Source organism: Acomys minous, assembly GCF_964271855.1.
Source record: "Acomys minous genome assembly, chromosome: 2".
Classification (NCBI taxonomy): domain Eukaryota; kingdom Metazoa; phylum Chordata; class Mammalia; order Rodentia; family Muridae; genus Acomys; species Acomys minous.
This window is the reverse complement of record NC_140484.1, coordinates 32799638-32816254: the sequence shown is the minus strand read 5'-3', so window position 1 is coordinate 32816254 and position 16617 is coordinate 32799638. Positions and strand designations below refer to the sequence as shown.

At 43.4% G+C, this 16617-nt stretch overlaps 1 long non-coding RNA gene across 2 annotated transcripts in view; it reads right to left on the bottom strand.

The window, feature by feature from the left end:
* Nucleotides 1-1370: 1370 nt before the first annotated feature.
* Nucleotides 1371-16617, bottom strand: part of LOC311608119 — a 176152-nt gene continuing 160905 nt past the window's right edge. For both annotated transcript variants that reach the window (XR_014782839.1, XR_014782840.1), the window contains one exon: nt 1371-1508. This is a non-coding gene — a long non-coding RNA (uncharacterized lncRNA). The remainder of the gene's footprint in view (nt 1509-16617) is intronic.

Below are 16617 nucleotides of genomic sequence, written 5' to 3'. Positions count from 1 at the left end.
TTGGACTCTCTGCCCTGACTTTGTTTTGCTCACACCAAAATTCATTATTGAATCAACTGAGTTGGTTGAGAGTTTAACATTAACTTTCATTCCAGTTCTTTGCCCTGTTAACTGCCAAGCCAATAAAGGCACCTGCTATCTCTGTTAAGCTAATGAGGCAGAAGGAAAGGATGGGAGGATGGCAGGTGAGACACTTCATCCCCCCCACCCCACCCCCCACCCCCCAGAGTCTAGTTGCTAAGGCAACTTGTCCTTTAACCATATCAATGGTGTTTTCTCTACCCTGCTTTAGCAGGCTGCCCTCCCAATGGATGGGCCCCTCTGCTTTGTTTTCTCAAAGAATTATGTTCAATGAACTCCAGCTACTGTCTCCTGGCAATGCCAGGCACCAGGTGTAGCTTCTCTGTTAGCTTCTATTGCTGTCAACTTATCTCTTTTTGAAAAAGTTGTAAGAATTGGAAGCATAATTTTGCATGTGAAATCACTAGTAGGAAGCAGTAAGTGATTATAATGCCTGGGAAAAGGAAGGCAGAATTCGTCAGGAGAGATGCATTTGAGAAACTGGGGGCGGGGGGAGGAAGGTCTGAAATGCTTTCTTTCTGGCTGCAGGATTCTAATGAGTGTGTGCAAAGACTGCTGCAACAGTTGTAGGAGTGTAGGTTCCACAAGCATTACTGCCCCTCACTTTAGCTCTCGGACCCGCTGCTGAACTCAAGTCAAAGGACAGAGCCATGACAAGTAAGTAAATACTTGATCCAGACTGTCTAGACTACAGGGCCACAGTGGAAGTAGAGGAGACACTGTGCCTTCCAGACAGGAATGCAGCACAAATGCATGATCAGTTACTGCAACAAGTGTGGACTTGTATTTTGCTGTTTGACCTGCCCAACTTCCACAGCATAATCATGGGCCACAATGAATCAAAGCCTGATATTTTCACACCCACAAACACACACCCACACCCCACCCCACCCCCACCCACCCCCACACAAACACACAGGCAAGCCCTAAGGCTGGCCCATGAGTTTTCAAGAAGTATTATTCTATAATGATTAAAAGCCCAGTTCTAGACCTTAAATAGTGATTCGTGCCAGTAACTCCACCCTGGGAAGCTGGTCCAGCCTGAGCTACATGGTAAGTTAGCAGCCTGCCTGAGCTACCTAGTAAGGACCTATTTCAATAACAACAACAACAAAAACAAACAAACAAGAAATGTAAACACTGGTCTCTGGAGTAAAAGAGCTTGCGAGTGGGGTGGGGTGAAGAGTCATTCCCCTCAGGAGAGAACCAGCCATAAAGCAGGCCCCATATGGTCCAGCTTGGCCCAGTTAGTTCATTTTAAAAGACTTGCCTGCAAAGACTTGCCTTTCTGTTGCTCATGTTCTCCAGCGGAAGTGGAAGCGCAGCCTACTGTATCCTGCTTCCTTTCTCCTGGGAAGTACTTCCTGAAGCCCTCTCCTCTCTGATTTGCTGGCTCTGGGTCAGTGGAAGTTTGGTTCTTTGCCAGCCTGTGAGGAGGATTTCCCAAGAGCGCTAAGTCAGAGGCGCTAATGAGTCTTTGCTTAACTGTGACAGTGTGCTCCCCTGACAATCTGGACAGAAACACCTTGCAAAACAATTAGCTCTTCACAGCCATTAGCAATTTGCAGTCATTAGCACCAAAGAAACACAGCAAATAACACTCAAGAAGGAAACAGCACTGTGAGTAACAACAGGGCGTCTGAGTAGTGGGATGCCCAGCAGGGTCTGTGGCTGAAAGTGGGTTCCCTGTGCCCACCTGCTCCAGCAATGGCACGCTTGCTCCCTCCCGTCCTAACTGTGTAAAGGGCTCACAGCTGGTCTCAGCGAAGCAGGCATACATACATCTTCCAGAGGAAACGTTCAAAGGATGTAGTGCATAATAAAGCAATTCCGAATTCCCTCAAAGACGAGGAAATCCAAACAAGACCTGGAGGAGCGCTGTGAAAAATGGAAATTTAACTTGAGTGGAGCTCCTGTGAGATGCAATGATTTAGCGCCAAAGCTCGTCACAGAGGTATTGCTAAATACGGGAGCCACGTATATCTTTCCCAATAGAGGTTGGTAAAATAATTGTGCATTCCCCATTCCATGAAATACAAGGATGCCTTAAAAAAAAAAAACATTAAAAACTACAAGTTGGCCCCATTGGAAAAGGTTATAAAACACTAACAAACTATTCCATTTTTACTATAAAAATGGATACACACTAAATATCAGTCATGACCAATCTGGGTACTATGGACATGAATGCCTTTTAATCTTATTCTTGTACTGTTTTTATTTTTATATATTTATTTTATATATATTCATACACATGATATTTTAAGGCCATTTCAGGTATAATTAGGATTTTATCTCCTTGACCAAGAATCTCATGGAAAAATTAACCAGTTCTATTCTAGGAACCTGAGGTCAAGATGCCCTAGCTAACGTAGCTTAGCTTGCTTATACACCTGTACACACACACACACATTGCCACCTGCAGCTTCAGGAATATCAGGATGTAATTTTTAACCTTTAAAAAAGCTCTAAGTGCTCAGGGCTAGACTTATTTGGTACCAGCTGGCTGGAGTAAACACTTTCATTTGGCTAGAAACTGTTATCTGAATGGTCATCTCTGTTTGGTCCCCAGTAACACTTTGCCCTATAGAGAAAGAAAAGCTACCGGAGGGAGAAAGTAAGCAGACCTGTCTGCCTCAGTGGGTTTAACAAAACTGACAATTTTAAGTGCTTTACTGAAGGACAGCAAATGTACAGAAAAGGGCAAAGGTCACAGTCTGACAATTGCTCACAGAGTGCATAGGCCAAGAAGCAGACTCAGTCCTAAGTGCCATGTGGGCATGCTTGTGGCCTCACAACATGAGTCTGCAGGCTCAGTGGCCATAGGAGATCAGCCCAGAGGCAGTCAGTGATGCAAGCTGATTAAACCGAAGTCCTAGAGGAAAGGTGGTTTGATTCTGTCATCCATGTGCACAAACCGAGCCGTCAGCGCCAATCTTCTGTCAACTCTCACATATATAAGTGGGGAGAGCTGGGATTGATTCCCACACAGTTAGGTTCTCACATCCAAGCTTCAATAATAATAATAATAATAATAATAATAATAATAATAATAATAATAACAACAACAACAACAACAGCTGGATCCAACAGCAGAAGGCACAGTTCAAGTGTCTAAGGATGTAAGGGTATAGGAGGATATATAGGAGACAGAAGGAAGCTCACATTTTTCCAAAAGAAGCCTAGGAAACCCACTTTCAAACAAACCCGCTTTAGGCAGACTAGAGGGCAAATGGAGAGTGACGTTTGGTGTCCTTGGGTACTTGCATTCCATGGGAACTGAGCTGTAGCCTTGGGGCTGGTTTGTCGGTGACGTTGAGTTCAGGCGCTCTGGCTTCCTTCAGAAGTCACAGCTAGAAAGAAGGTGAGTGAGGCCTAATTTGCATTGGATTTTTATCTCCTTGTCAGTAGTAAAGCATGGCTCTACTCAGTATCCTCCTACAAAGAAAAAAGATTACCCCTAAATCTTCACCAGTTTTCAAACTTGCTTTCTTCTTGAAGTAGCTATTGTGGGCGAACCTATAGTCTGGAAAGCTTGTGCCCCTGCAGGTGGAGCAGAGAATGATGAGGGCCAAGGGCAGTAAAAGCAGCAAGTAGCCTCCCCACACGAAGTCAGGCAAGGAGGACCTAGGAGGGGGAGTTCTCATGGGTACCAGTTCATTAAGGATGGATGTCTGAGAATCTTGGTTTTCTTAGTTACCACTCTGCTAATAGGGCAGGGCCTAAAATGTTGTGGATGCCTTTGTGGGGGCTCTTCATTCTGTTTTGGTACTGTGGTCTTCAAGGACAGAGGCTTCCCGGCTGCCCGTCTCTCTTCCCTACTGCACTCGGAAGTGCCTAGCAGATGAGTGGATGAAAGATGTTGAAGATATGCCTGCTAACTGTATAAAACATATGCCTGGCGTTTCCTGGGCAATATCTCTTTAAATATTCTGCGACTGGACACATGATTTGAATTCAGAAACACGGGTCTCTATGCGGGTGGTGATATTTCTGGGCATCCTAAGCAGTTTTTTATACCAGTCATTATTTATTTAATTATTTATTGGCAGGTGACACCGTATGTTTTTATTATGTAGTGTCACACCCCACAGTGTTTTTCAGGCATCCTTTTGTCATAGACAGAAACAAACTGGTAGTGATTCAACGAAAAGTGACACAGAACACGGATCCTGATCTTCATGTTTCAGCAACCTCACAGTTTCTCATTTCTGAACAAGTCTCTCCTTTATTTTGGAGGTCTTACTAAGTGCTGAGATTACCTCGGTGCTAGGAATACAGAAATCACTCAAATATAACCTTTGACAACAATAAATTACACCACAAGTTGAATTGTGTCCACCACTCATGATGCCCCCAGTGACAAGTAACATAAAAGACACAGTGGTTGAAGCAATAAACATATTTAACTGGCTCACAAACCATACAAAGACCAGAAGCAGATTTTTCCCATATTGCTTTGCAGTTCAAGACTGCTCAGCAGAGCCTACCCTTTAAGTCTCTCTCAACCATTGCACCCTTAGACCTTTGGCTTGTCTGGTCACATGGTACTGTAGCTCCATGAACCATCCTCTCAAGCAATGGCGACTGCATCGTGGAAGAAAAAACTTACTGCTGCTTTTGCTAACAGGAAGCAAAGACCTCTAAGAAGAACCCACTTCCTATCTGCTCCTGTGGTCTTATTGTTCAGAACTGGGATCACCTGCCTTTCCCCCAAATCAGTCTCAAAAAAGGGAAGACAGGGTTTCCATTTGTGCCATAAGGCAATTTTGTTCCATTCTCTTAGGCCAGAGAAAGGGCTCCATCTTTCTTGAATGTGTTGTTCTGGGGATTTTATAACCTAGAGGAAAAGGTGGAAAGGGGAGGCATCAATCAACAGTGTTTGTCACAGGCCCAAGCCCAGACATATGACCCTATACTATATTTTCTCTGCCATGTTTCTGGTGCCATGTTCCTTCCTTCTCCAGAGTATAGCCAGTGCTATAAGGCTGCTAGAAAACCCCACATGTTTCCTGATGCAGCCCTGACATTGACCTCCTGACCATCCTTACGCTGTAATAGCCTAAGCTTCTCCGAGTCCAAAACAGTTCCAACCTAGTATGTGAAAATAAGTGAGAGTTAAGAGTACTGTGTGGAAAGAAGGAGTCAACTCCATAGATGAGACTGGTAATCTTTCAGGAAAGGCTCTCAGCAGGACTTAGAACTCTGAGGGCCTCCCCTGAGTGGGAAAGAGGCCAACTCAGCTACAGGCTGAACATCACTTAAGTAGAAGGACAAGAACAACATTAGATTATACTTTTGGTATTCATGAAAGGAAAAAATAGAGATCCGGTCTATAACAGAAAGTCAAGGAGGACTTGGAGGAACATGTGACTTTGGACAAAATACCCATAGGCGTGGATGTGACAATGTACAATCAATCAATACATGACTCTCTATGTACAGTACTATTATATGTAAAATTGCTGTTTGTAATCTCATATATCAAGTCTGAGTGATATGAAACAGTATGATGTTATATGACATCATATATATCATAATAATGCAAAATGAAGACAATATGTGGATTTCACATTGTGCAATCTCTTCCAGGCACTAGGTACCAAAGAGGACAATGGAGGCTTGAGAAGAAACGAAGAAACTTGCCTTAAATGGGATAACTCTACATACTCATAAGATGCCTTCTCTTCTGATATTTTTAAAGCTATCCATCATCTCTCAAAGGCTCTTTACTCTGGACAGACCTCCATGGCCCTGTAGCAAGGCATTGCCATATTGTAGGGAGGCAACTGAGCAGCAGAAGTAGAGGTCCAGAAAATGAATACTGGGGCACAGTGTGGTGGTGGGAGCTAGTTTGATGAGTCCCATGTCTTTCGGAGTATAGAAAATTCTAGTACAGAAGCTCTGAGGAGGATCTAAAATACCAAATCCTATAGGAATCAAAAATATCAACATCCAGCTAGACAGGACTCTTAGTGGAGAGAGGGGAACAGCAACCAATCCACAAAAACTTTAACCCAAAATTTACCCTGTTTACTAGAGGTACAGGGATAAAGATAGAGCAGAGATTGAGGGAATGTCCAACAAATGCCTGCTGCAACCTGAGACCCACCCAATGGGAGGGAGCCAACCCCTGACACTATTAACGATATTCTGCTATGCTCACAGACAGGAGGTGAGCATAGCTGTCTTCTGAGACAGCTTTTGAGACAGTTTAAAACAGATGCTAAGACTCACAATCAAACATTGGATGAAGAATAGGGAGTCTTGTGGGAAAAAGGGGGCGGGTGATGATAGAAGGACCTGGGGGTAACATGAGCTCCACAAGAAGACGAACAAAGCCAACTAACCAAGGCCCAGAGGGGCTTGGGGAGACTGAAGCACCAACCAAGGACCATGACGAGGCTGGACCTAGGCCCCCTAGACAGATGTAGCCAATGGGCAGCTCAGGCTTCATGTTGGTCCCCTAGTAAGAGGAGCAGGGGCTATCTGACAAGGACTCTGTTTTTGCTTTCTGATCACTCCCCTTTTTTTGATCACTTGCCAGGCTACAGAGGAAGAGGATGTGCTCAGTTCTGATGCGATGGGACTTGATGTTCTGAAGTGGGTGGGTAGGGGGAACTCCACTTTTCTGAGGAATGGGAAGGGGAGATGGGGGAAAAAGGGAAGGAAGTTGGGACTGGGAGGAGAGGAGAGAAGGTCTATGATTGGGATGTAAGGTAAATAAATAAATAAATTTTTAAAAAAATCCAAGAACTGATCAATCAAGCTTGGTTCCATCAAGATTCAGCTAGTAGGCTGAAAAGACATGCACTTGTCAGAGGAACTGAAATAATAATATCTAAATTACTTAAATGTTCAGAGAACAAAATAATTTTCAGTGGTTGTGTTCTAGAGATGATAGAGAGGTGTGCTAGGAACCATAACCTTCTGGACATGGCATGGCCATTGCATTCATGAAGTCACAGCAGCTATGGTTACCTGCATTAGCTCAACCCTGTCAAAGTCCCAACATGGAAGGGGCATGACTTTGGAGGGTCTATCTCAGCTGAGGAGCTATTGGTAGTCTATGTTATGCTTATGGCCATCGGTAAGTTGTCCATGCTCCAGTGGATGCCTCTACACCCAATGTATGGGCAGAACCCATGGGGCACACTAGTTATTTGAAAAAGTACAAGAGGGCATGAGAGATGGGCATGTTGAGAGGGGGCTTGGGGGAGCGGAATGGGAGAGGAAGGAAATGACTATGATAAACATATATTGAATACATGTAAAAATGAAAGGTAAAATAAAAATAAAAGAGTGTTTGCCTAACTAGTGCGAGGCCCTGGATTCAGTCTTCACGTGTCAAACAGAAATTACTCATAAAAAAGATTTCTGTTTCACTTCACAGATTCAGAGTGGCATTAGGTTATAAGAAGTGTAGATGCCTAAAGTTTCATTCTCAGAGCCCTCATGAATATATATGTTAACTCCTGCAGCTGGTTGATTACTTCATAGCCACTCTTCTGGTCTGGCTTTTGGCTTTACTGATAGATGCTAGTACCTTCTATGACCATTCTTTTGTGTATTGAAGAGCCAGTGATGAGCAATTCTAGAATTTTCTAACTTTCCCTCTCCTTTCTCTTGAAGTTCTTATTATCCAAGCCCCCAAGAGCCAACAGGCCCCTAGGATCATCTAACCTTAGGGAGGCCTGAGCACTTCCATAGAAAACTACTCCCCACGACAATGGCAGAGCAGCTTTCTGTGCCTGAAGCATCTGGCCCCTGGAGGGAACATACAGTGATGATTATGTCTCAGATGGGAAAGATGGCAGAATGGGACCCAGGAGACCCCACACAACCATTTCCATGAAAGCCTGGCCAAGGAGTCCTATTTATTTCTGTGCCCAATGTCCACTTCTTCAAAGTAAATCATGGAGACAGGTCTTCAGTTCTTATCAAGCATGGGGAAATTACAGTGAGGTCTGGAACTCCCTAATGTTCACTTAAGTGTTATGTTCATTTTTCATGATAAACGCCCACTGAACATAAAACCCCTGGGATCAATGAACATTTGGAGGGTGAGAGGTTGATGGTATTTGCAGCCTAGTCCTACAGGAGCCACTCTGTGAAAAGGCACATTTGCCTCTGCAGGAGCTGAGCTGAAAGAAGGGAGCCACAGGTGAAAGTGCATGAGCTGGCAATCTATGAGTGGACAGAGAGGAGCAGGCTGTCCCCGGATGTGTGTGTGTGTGGCCTCCAAAGTCCCATTTGATCTTAAACAGCTGGACTTTCCGTGGGACATGGAAACACTAACACCCAGAGGGTGTGTGGTGTAGTGGAGGGAACTGATGTTGGAGTCATAAGACCTACATTGAGCTTCATCTTAGCCTTGGCTACGTGACTAGAAGCAGGTCACCAAACCCTGCCCAGTGTGGTTTTTCTTGTCTGTCCAGTGGAAAGCATTGCTTTCTCTCATAACCTCACAGGGCTGGTCACTCTTGATTGCTTTTCCGGAACACAGTGTACAAAGCCCCTGGTGATGCCTTAGTCATCCTCCGACAGCAAGATTAAAGCAGGGAAATGATCAAATTAATGTTACTTTTGTGAAGAATATAACACTAGTTGCCATTGCTACCAGCTGCTGGGCTCTTACTGTGCAGGACTCAGAAGGCATTATTTATTGCTCAAGGTCACATGGCTGGCAAATCCTGTGATAGAACTCAAACCAGACATTTAAGACTCCCACAGTCAGAATCTTAACCCTGTGTGCACTTTATTCCTTGTGACCAAATAAGGCCCTTCAAGTCCTCACTCACAGAGCGTGAACAAGACATACTGGCTTGTCTCCTAGGATATAATAACCAACCAACCAACCAACCAACCAACGAACCAACCAACCAACAACCCACCAACCAACCAAACATACTCAAAGATCACCCAGCACAGAGACTTTGTACTTTTGCTGTTATTGTTTTGTTTTGAGCAGGGACTTACATTTAGCCTAACTGTAAATGATATCAACTTAGCAATCTCCTGACATTCCTTCTCCAGTGCTGGAATCACAGGCACACATCTAGAAAATCTAATGTCAAACTACCGTTATGGAGTTGAGTTAAATAAATGGTTAGAAAAAAAAATGTGATTGTGTTTTTACCAGTAGTTGCCAACATTGCTTCTTGTTTTAGATATAGCTTTTTCTTTGTTAGATAAAGTAAATTTCCATTCCCACCATGCACTTATACAAAAACAAACAACAACAACAACAAAATTTCCACTTCATGGCTAATGTCCAGGAAAGCTCCCAGGGTCAATATCTACTGCAAGTGGCATGAACAGAGTACTGAAGACAGACAGAAAATAAACTATCATAGCCTGAGGTTATCAGAGAAGTTTTTCCAGAGGAAGTGCTAGCTACATGGGATGGAGGCCAAACTGTTGGAAACGAAGGACATGGATAGAGGGAAAGAAGAGAGGAAGGAGCAGACATTTCTGGAAGTGAGAGTATCAGTTGCCATGGCTCAGAGACAAGATCCACTCACAGAATCAAAAGAGGTATAAGAGCAACCGCAGAAGTTAGAAGTTGGGGGTGGAGCTAGTAGCCTGTAGGGCTCTGGGTGGCATGACAAGAAGAAGGTTAAACTTTATGATTACCATTTGGGGAATAACTGAATAGGCTTAAGGCCTTGACTTGCCTGGGGAGTGGGTTCTAATCCTATTTTTGTGTTACAAAGCACAGAGCCAGTTAGTAAACATTCTTCGCAGCAATCCCATCAACAGAGGTGGGCGAGCTCACCTGGGGTACCGATGGTCAGGATGGAGGGGAGCATGACATCTATAAACCCTCATGGGTGAGCCCATGTGATTTCCTGATGGAAGGGTTGGGTGTAGAGAGGGTGCTGGAGGTCTGCCCTGTCCTTTCCAGGTAGCATGGTGATGACACTGTGTCCCCTGATTTTTAAACCCATCAAGCCGTCAGATGTTCCTCATGCCAGAGTTCCTGTGTTTCAGGCTTGCCTTTTGCTCAACAGCAGCCAAACGGCCATGCACTTACTTCACAGCGTAGACAATCCTTTCTCGGTCTGTGCACTAAGGAACGCCATCCTCCATCTGAACTACAACACATGCACGGATATGTTTATAACCACGCCTATGAACAGCAGCTATCAACACACAGGAAAAGAAGCTAAATAAAGGAAGGTGGGGTAAAACTGCTTAACACCCAGGGCCATGGTGTGATGGAGGCAGCTGGTTGTCCAATGCAGTCTCATGGTCTATCCAGGTGTAGTTCACAGAGTCAGGCGTGCACAATCAGATATGGTCATGTGTCATGTTCTTGCTAAGGGACATATTGGTGGAGTTTGGAGCAGGAAGGATCCTGTCTCCCATCTTGGCTGCCTACTCACCCTGTGACTGCTGGCCAGAGGTAAATGGGTTGAGTACACTCTTGCTCATTTCAACTGTTTTGGTTCTGAAAAGGAAAAGGGTCCACCCTGGAGCAGCTTTCTCTAGTAGATTGTGATGGATTTTTTTTTGTGGGGGTTGTTGGTGGGGGGACAGGTCTGGTATAGTCAGCTCTGCTCGTCAGCATCTAAGAACTAACTTAACAGTCAACAAAGCCTTGGTCTAGAGTTAGACACAACTGCTCACAGTTTCCTCTTTCACACTCCACTTACTGGGAGATGGAAAGCAAGATGGTGCAAAAGTAGGTGAGAAGCTCAGAGAAGATGACACCACCCCAAGGCAATGTGTTCCTCTCCTCCACGAGGGTGCTACAGACTTCCAGGGATGGACCCACAGGACACTGGCATCTGGATAGGAGTGCTATTGCTTGGGTAATCCTGCCTAAACCTCTCCCTTGTGGATCTGTCTGCTAGTGTCTGATGATCCTAGACACTCAACCCTCACAGAAAGAAAACAAAAGTACTACACACACACACACACACACACACACACACACACACACACACACACGCACGCACATGGGAAACAGTTGCTTCTGTTTTCCCTTACAGTTCTTAGTTCTTCAGGGACAGCATCCTGAAGGCAAGTAAGGCAACAGATGGAGGGGAGAGGACACACTGGAGTGGGGGTGGGGCAGGTTGGAGCTCACAGATACAGAAGCCTTGAAGCCAGGAGCACTGCCCAGTTCAGATCCCACAGCTCAGAACCAGAGGAGTCGATAGCATGACTCAGCAAGAAGCTGAAGGCCTAAGAATGGAGAGAGCTAAGGGATGCGGATGTATGTTAGGATCTACTGCCCAAAATGGACTTCTGGTGTTCAGGGGCAGGAGGAGGGAGTGGTCCATCTCCAGTAGAGAAAAGATGGAGATGGAGAGAAAGAGGAAGAGGGGAAAAAAAGAGGGTATAGGAGAAGAAAGGGGGACAGGAGTCCCATTAATCTAGTGCAGGCTCTCACGAGTCTTCCTCACTGGTGTGTGAATCTCCTCTGGAAACTCACAGAGCATCCAGAAGCCACTTCCCCAACACTTCTGCTATTCCCTAATCTAGTCAAGCTCGTACCTAAACAACTACCCCAGGGCAGGATGATAACAGAGAAATTTGCCCAAGGATGAAGGTGGGGCAGGCTGGGACAACTGGAAATTACCTTCTGGCCAGGGCAATGGTAATCCCCTAACCCATTTTGTTTATTTCATTGTGGAGCCCACCTAGGATCCTTGATAGTTGCCCTGCCTTCTACCCTCATGCCTCTTCCGAGGCATATAGGGTTCATTCAGCAGAATAAAGTTCCACAGTGGGCAGACATGGTCCGGGTATGGGGAGTCTGTGTTCTAGAGGCCTATGCAGCCAGGCCAGATGTAATCTGGACCATCCTGTCAAGTCTATGCTCCTACAGCACAACACGGAGGCATGCCCTATGTCTTCTCAGAGTATCGCCATCAGAATCAAGTCCCAACAGCCCTGTTCAGGAAGCATGTTTCAGAGCACACTTTCTCGGCTTCTTCCTGCCAGTTTCTCCATCTCCCACTTGTGGTCCTGGAGTACTTCTTAAGGAAGCCATTCAAGCCCTTCCCTGCCGTCTGCCCTGGGGAAACTCATCCTAATACAAGACTCTTCCCCAGGACCATTCTTAAAAGGGTCTCAAGTCCCTTCTTACACACTAAGGTCCAGTGGTCACTCACAGTGGCCAGCTCTGATTCAGTCCCCGTGTTACCAGGGACAGAGATATTGATGTCAAGCTTAGGTAATTCTGATGTTAGCACTTCTTCTAATCCCTTAAGACTAAAACTGTCTTTCCTGCCAGAAGCCACTTTTCCACAGCAGCCCAGAGCAACCAAGAATGGGGAGTGCTTCTCTGACACTCTAATAGTTCAAATCAGGAGTGAACATATTTTATACAAATAAACATGTTCAGCTATCTTCTATATATAACTTTATATGTATATATATATATGTATATATATATATATATATATTTCTCAATCATACCAAGACATAATTTACATCACACACATATGTGTGTGTGTGTGTGTGTGTGTGTGTGTGTGTGTGTGTATGAACGAGAGAGAGATCTAAATTATTAGAAACTAGTATTGTTCTGACATGTTTAGAGAGAGGCAAAATCATTACAATTAATTTCAGATCATAGATCATTTTCATCATGCCTACAAAGAAACAAATCTATATGCAAAGCAAGTCCCATATTCCTTCAAGTCTTGCGGCTCTGAGAAACTACTCAGTGTCTATTTCTGTAGGTTTACATAATTTGGAAATGTTACACAAATGGGTGAATACAATATGTCTTTTTGTCCTTCTACATTCACTGAGCAAAATGTAACAAGGTTTATCCATGTTGTAGAATATATTGTATTCCATTCTTGTTGATGGCTGAATAATATTCCACTACACAGATACTCCATGTTTCATTCATTCATCTATCAGTTGATGGATATTTGGGCTCTTCATATTTCTGCCCAATATGAGTAATGTTGCTATGGATGTTTATATATGAGGATTCTCATTTAACATCTTAAAAATGAATTTTTAATGACCATCATCCTATTTGATGTGAAGCTGTACTGCATGGTTCTGACGTGTGCTCCCTGGCAGCCAATGATATTTGGCATCTTGTATATCTTATTCAGAACATGTATGTTTAAAGCCCTTGTCCACTCTTATTGGATCATTTTTTATTGTTGAGTTAGTTACTTTTCTATTGCTGTGATAAAACACCGTGGCCAAAGCAACTTATAGAAGGAAGGGTTTACTTGTTGCTTGCAGTTGCAGAGGGATAGAATCCAGAACCATCACTACAGGGAGCATGGCAGCAGGCAGGCATGGAACGGAACTGGAACAGCAGCTGAGAGCTCACATCTTGATCTATAACCAGGAATCAGCTGAGCAGCCCACCCCCAGTGACACACCTCCTCCAACAATGCCACACCTTGCAATGCTTCCCAAACAGTTCCACCTATGTGGACCAGGTGTTCAAACATATGACCTTATAGGGGCCACTCCTCATACAGGGTACTTTTTAAAAAATCTCCTATCAAGTGGAAGTTTAATAAATTTAATAAGAGATAAACTTAATAATAAATGGGCATGATTTACAAAGAGGCTTGATATTCTGAGAATTATCTCTCTTTTTCAGTGGTGCCTGGGATCAAACCCTGGGCCTGGCATCAGCAAACTTGATACAACTGAGCCACAGCCAAGCTGTGAATTATCATTTTCCCATTTGTTGGAGAACTCTGTGTAATGTGTTTTGATGGAGCTCATGCCTGGCATGAATAACAGAACCAGGAACCGGTGGCTGGGTACATCACAGGCCCTAGAGGAGAACCACTGACTGCTCTTGGTTTGCTAAAGGTGACCCTCTCTTAACTTTCTCAGTGGGGACCCCTATGTCACAGGGTTTTCAATTCTGTTGACATCCAATTTACACATTCTTTTCCTCTTTTTATAAACTTGGGCCTTTAATGTAATACCTATGAAGTCATTGGCTAATTCAAGATCATGAGGATTTACATCTGTAATTTCTTCCTTTTGTCTCAAATTCCAGCTCTTGCATTTACTTTGTTGACCTATTTGTGGAATTAATTTTGTGTGTATATTATGAAGCGGGTTTCCACTTCATTTTTTCCATGTGATTTTATAATTGTAGTATGACTATTTTTTGACAAAAATATTTCCTTTAATAAGCTGTCTTAGCATTCTAGTTGGAAAGTGACTAAAAATAAACGCAGGGTCAAGTCTCAGTTTTAAGTTTAATTTGTCTGATTTCTAGTCTGGCTACTGCTTTGTGTGATTTTTGTTTTGTTAAGACCAGGCCTCATTCCATAGCCTAGGCTGGCCTCGACCTCATTGTATAACCCAGGCTAGCTCCAAACCTGTGGCAGTCCTTCTGCCTCTGCACCTCAGTTACTGAAAATGTGGACATGCTCAACCTTGTCAAAAGATTTAAAACTAGTAAATGAAAGTTATTCTTTTTAAATGGTATTTTGGCTCTTCTGGGTCCCTTATACTTCCTTTGATTTTAGGATCTAGTTTTCAATTTCTCTAAAACGCAAGGCCAGTCTGAATTTGATAATGGTTGTGCTGAGTCTGTGGGGCAATTTAAGAGGCGTTGCCATCTGTCCTAGTTTCTGTTCCTGTTTCCATGGCAAAGGCAGTGTTAAGGGTTTATGATGCCTCGCAAGTCACACCAGGGCAGAGAAGTCAGAAAGCAGGATCTTGATGGAGCTGCTTGTATCACATACATAACCAGGAAGCAGGCAGGGTTGCCGTGAGCATATGCATATCCTTCAGATACAGAGTTCAGGATCCAGTCCTGGAGATGGTGCCAGCCACACTGGGTGGGTCCTCAAAGGCCCATGCATCAAAGGATACCCAAATGTCTGTCTCCAGGGTGACTCTAGAGTCATCTAACCATCACATCTTTAAATGTTAAACCTTGCAAAGTATAGCCACAGGTGCCTCAGTTTAATTGAGTCTTTTAATTGTCTTTCACTAATATGTTATACTTTCTAGAGTACAAGTTTATATAGTTCTTTTTCTTTTGAAATTTAATCCTATGTTATTTTCTTTGATGTTACCATAAATAGACTTTGATAATTTCATTTTATAAATTATTCATTGCCCTTGTGTAGAAATACAGGGTGGTTGTTTTTTTTTTCCCTATCACCATGAGATTCTGACAACTTGCTGAACCTACCAAATAGTTGCATTTTTTTTAAAAGAAGGTATTTCTGGTTTCTTTATACTCAGTGAATTGTGTATTGTTATAACTTCTAGTTTTATTATTTGTTCTCTTCTGCTTTGTTTTCTTCCTTAAATGGCCTTGATAGGACTTCTAAGTGCCAGACTTGTGAGACTCCATGCTCACCTTTGTCCTAACCCTGCTTGGGAGGAAGCATTGAGATTTTCCTCTTTAAATAGGACCACAGGTCTAGGGTAGCTGAGTGGCCCTTTCTGAATGAGGCTGCTCTCTCAATTCATGTGTTGTTGTTGTTTTGTTTGTTTTCTTTTTAATTGTGAAGAGGTTTTTGGCAGGGTCTTTTCAAACAGCTGTTGATGATCTTTGTTAAAGTTCTTTTTTTAACCATATGTGTATTTTATTAACTGATGTTCTGACTCCAAATCAGTTATGCATGTCTGAAGTAAATCCCACTGGGTTATAATATCTAATCTTTCTCATATCTTCACCATGAACATAATCTTTACCATAGGTTACTTGATTTGGCTGGTTAAATTTTGTTGAGATTTGTGCATATATTTTTTAAGGATGTAGCTTTATAGTTTTCTCATTGTCTTTTCTTGGACTGTTTTTTTGTTTTGTTTTGTTTTGTTTTGTTTTGTTTTGTTTTTGGTAGCAGTGTTATACTGACAGCTGAGATGAGGCAAAAGCATCCTCTGTTTTCTGGAAGACCTTGAGAACTATCACTTTGAAGTCTTTACCTGTTTGGTAAAGTTCACTAGGAAAGACATCTGGTCCTGGTCTCTTCTGTGTGCACAGTTCCCATGGCCACTATAGCTATAATCACTGCAACTTAATGTTTTTGCTTTGATTTTCTACCACCTCCCATGCTGGTTGGCTTTGCAAACTTGACATAAGCCAGGGTCATCTGGGAGGAAGAAACTTTAATTCAGAAAATGCTTCTAGCAAAATGGCCTGTAGGCAAGTCTATGAGGGCATTTTTCTTGATTGACATTGATATGGGAGGGTCCCTCCCTCCCTAGGCAGGTGGTCCTGGGTTGTATAGTAAAGCAGGATGAGCAAACCATGAGAACTAGCCAGTAAGCAGCATCCCTCAGTGACCTCTGCCAGGTTCCTGCATGAATTCCTGTCCCTCATTGATGGGCTGTGATGGGGATGCAGCAGCCAAATAAACCCTTTCCTCCCCAAGATGCTTTTGGTTGTGGCTTTATCAAAGCACTAGGAACTAAGGTAGGAAACTTCCTTTTGGTTTGCATCTTTCTAGACCTATGGTACTTAGTTTGTAGTCATTCAGTTGTTTGTAACTGTTTACAGCGCCCTTTCATATTCTCCTCATTTCTGTGTGGCTGTTGCCTATATCCTTTCTTCTATTCCTG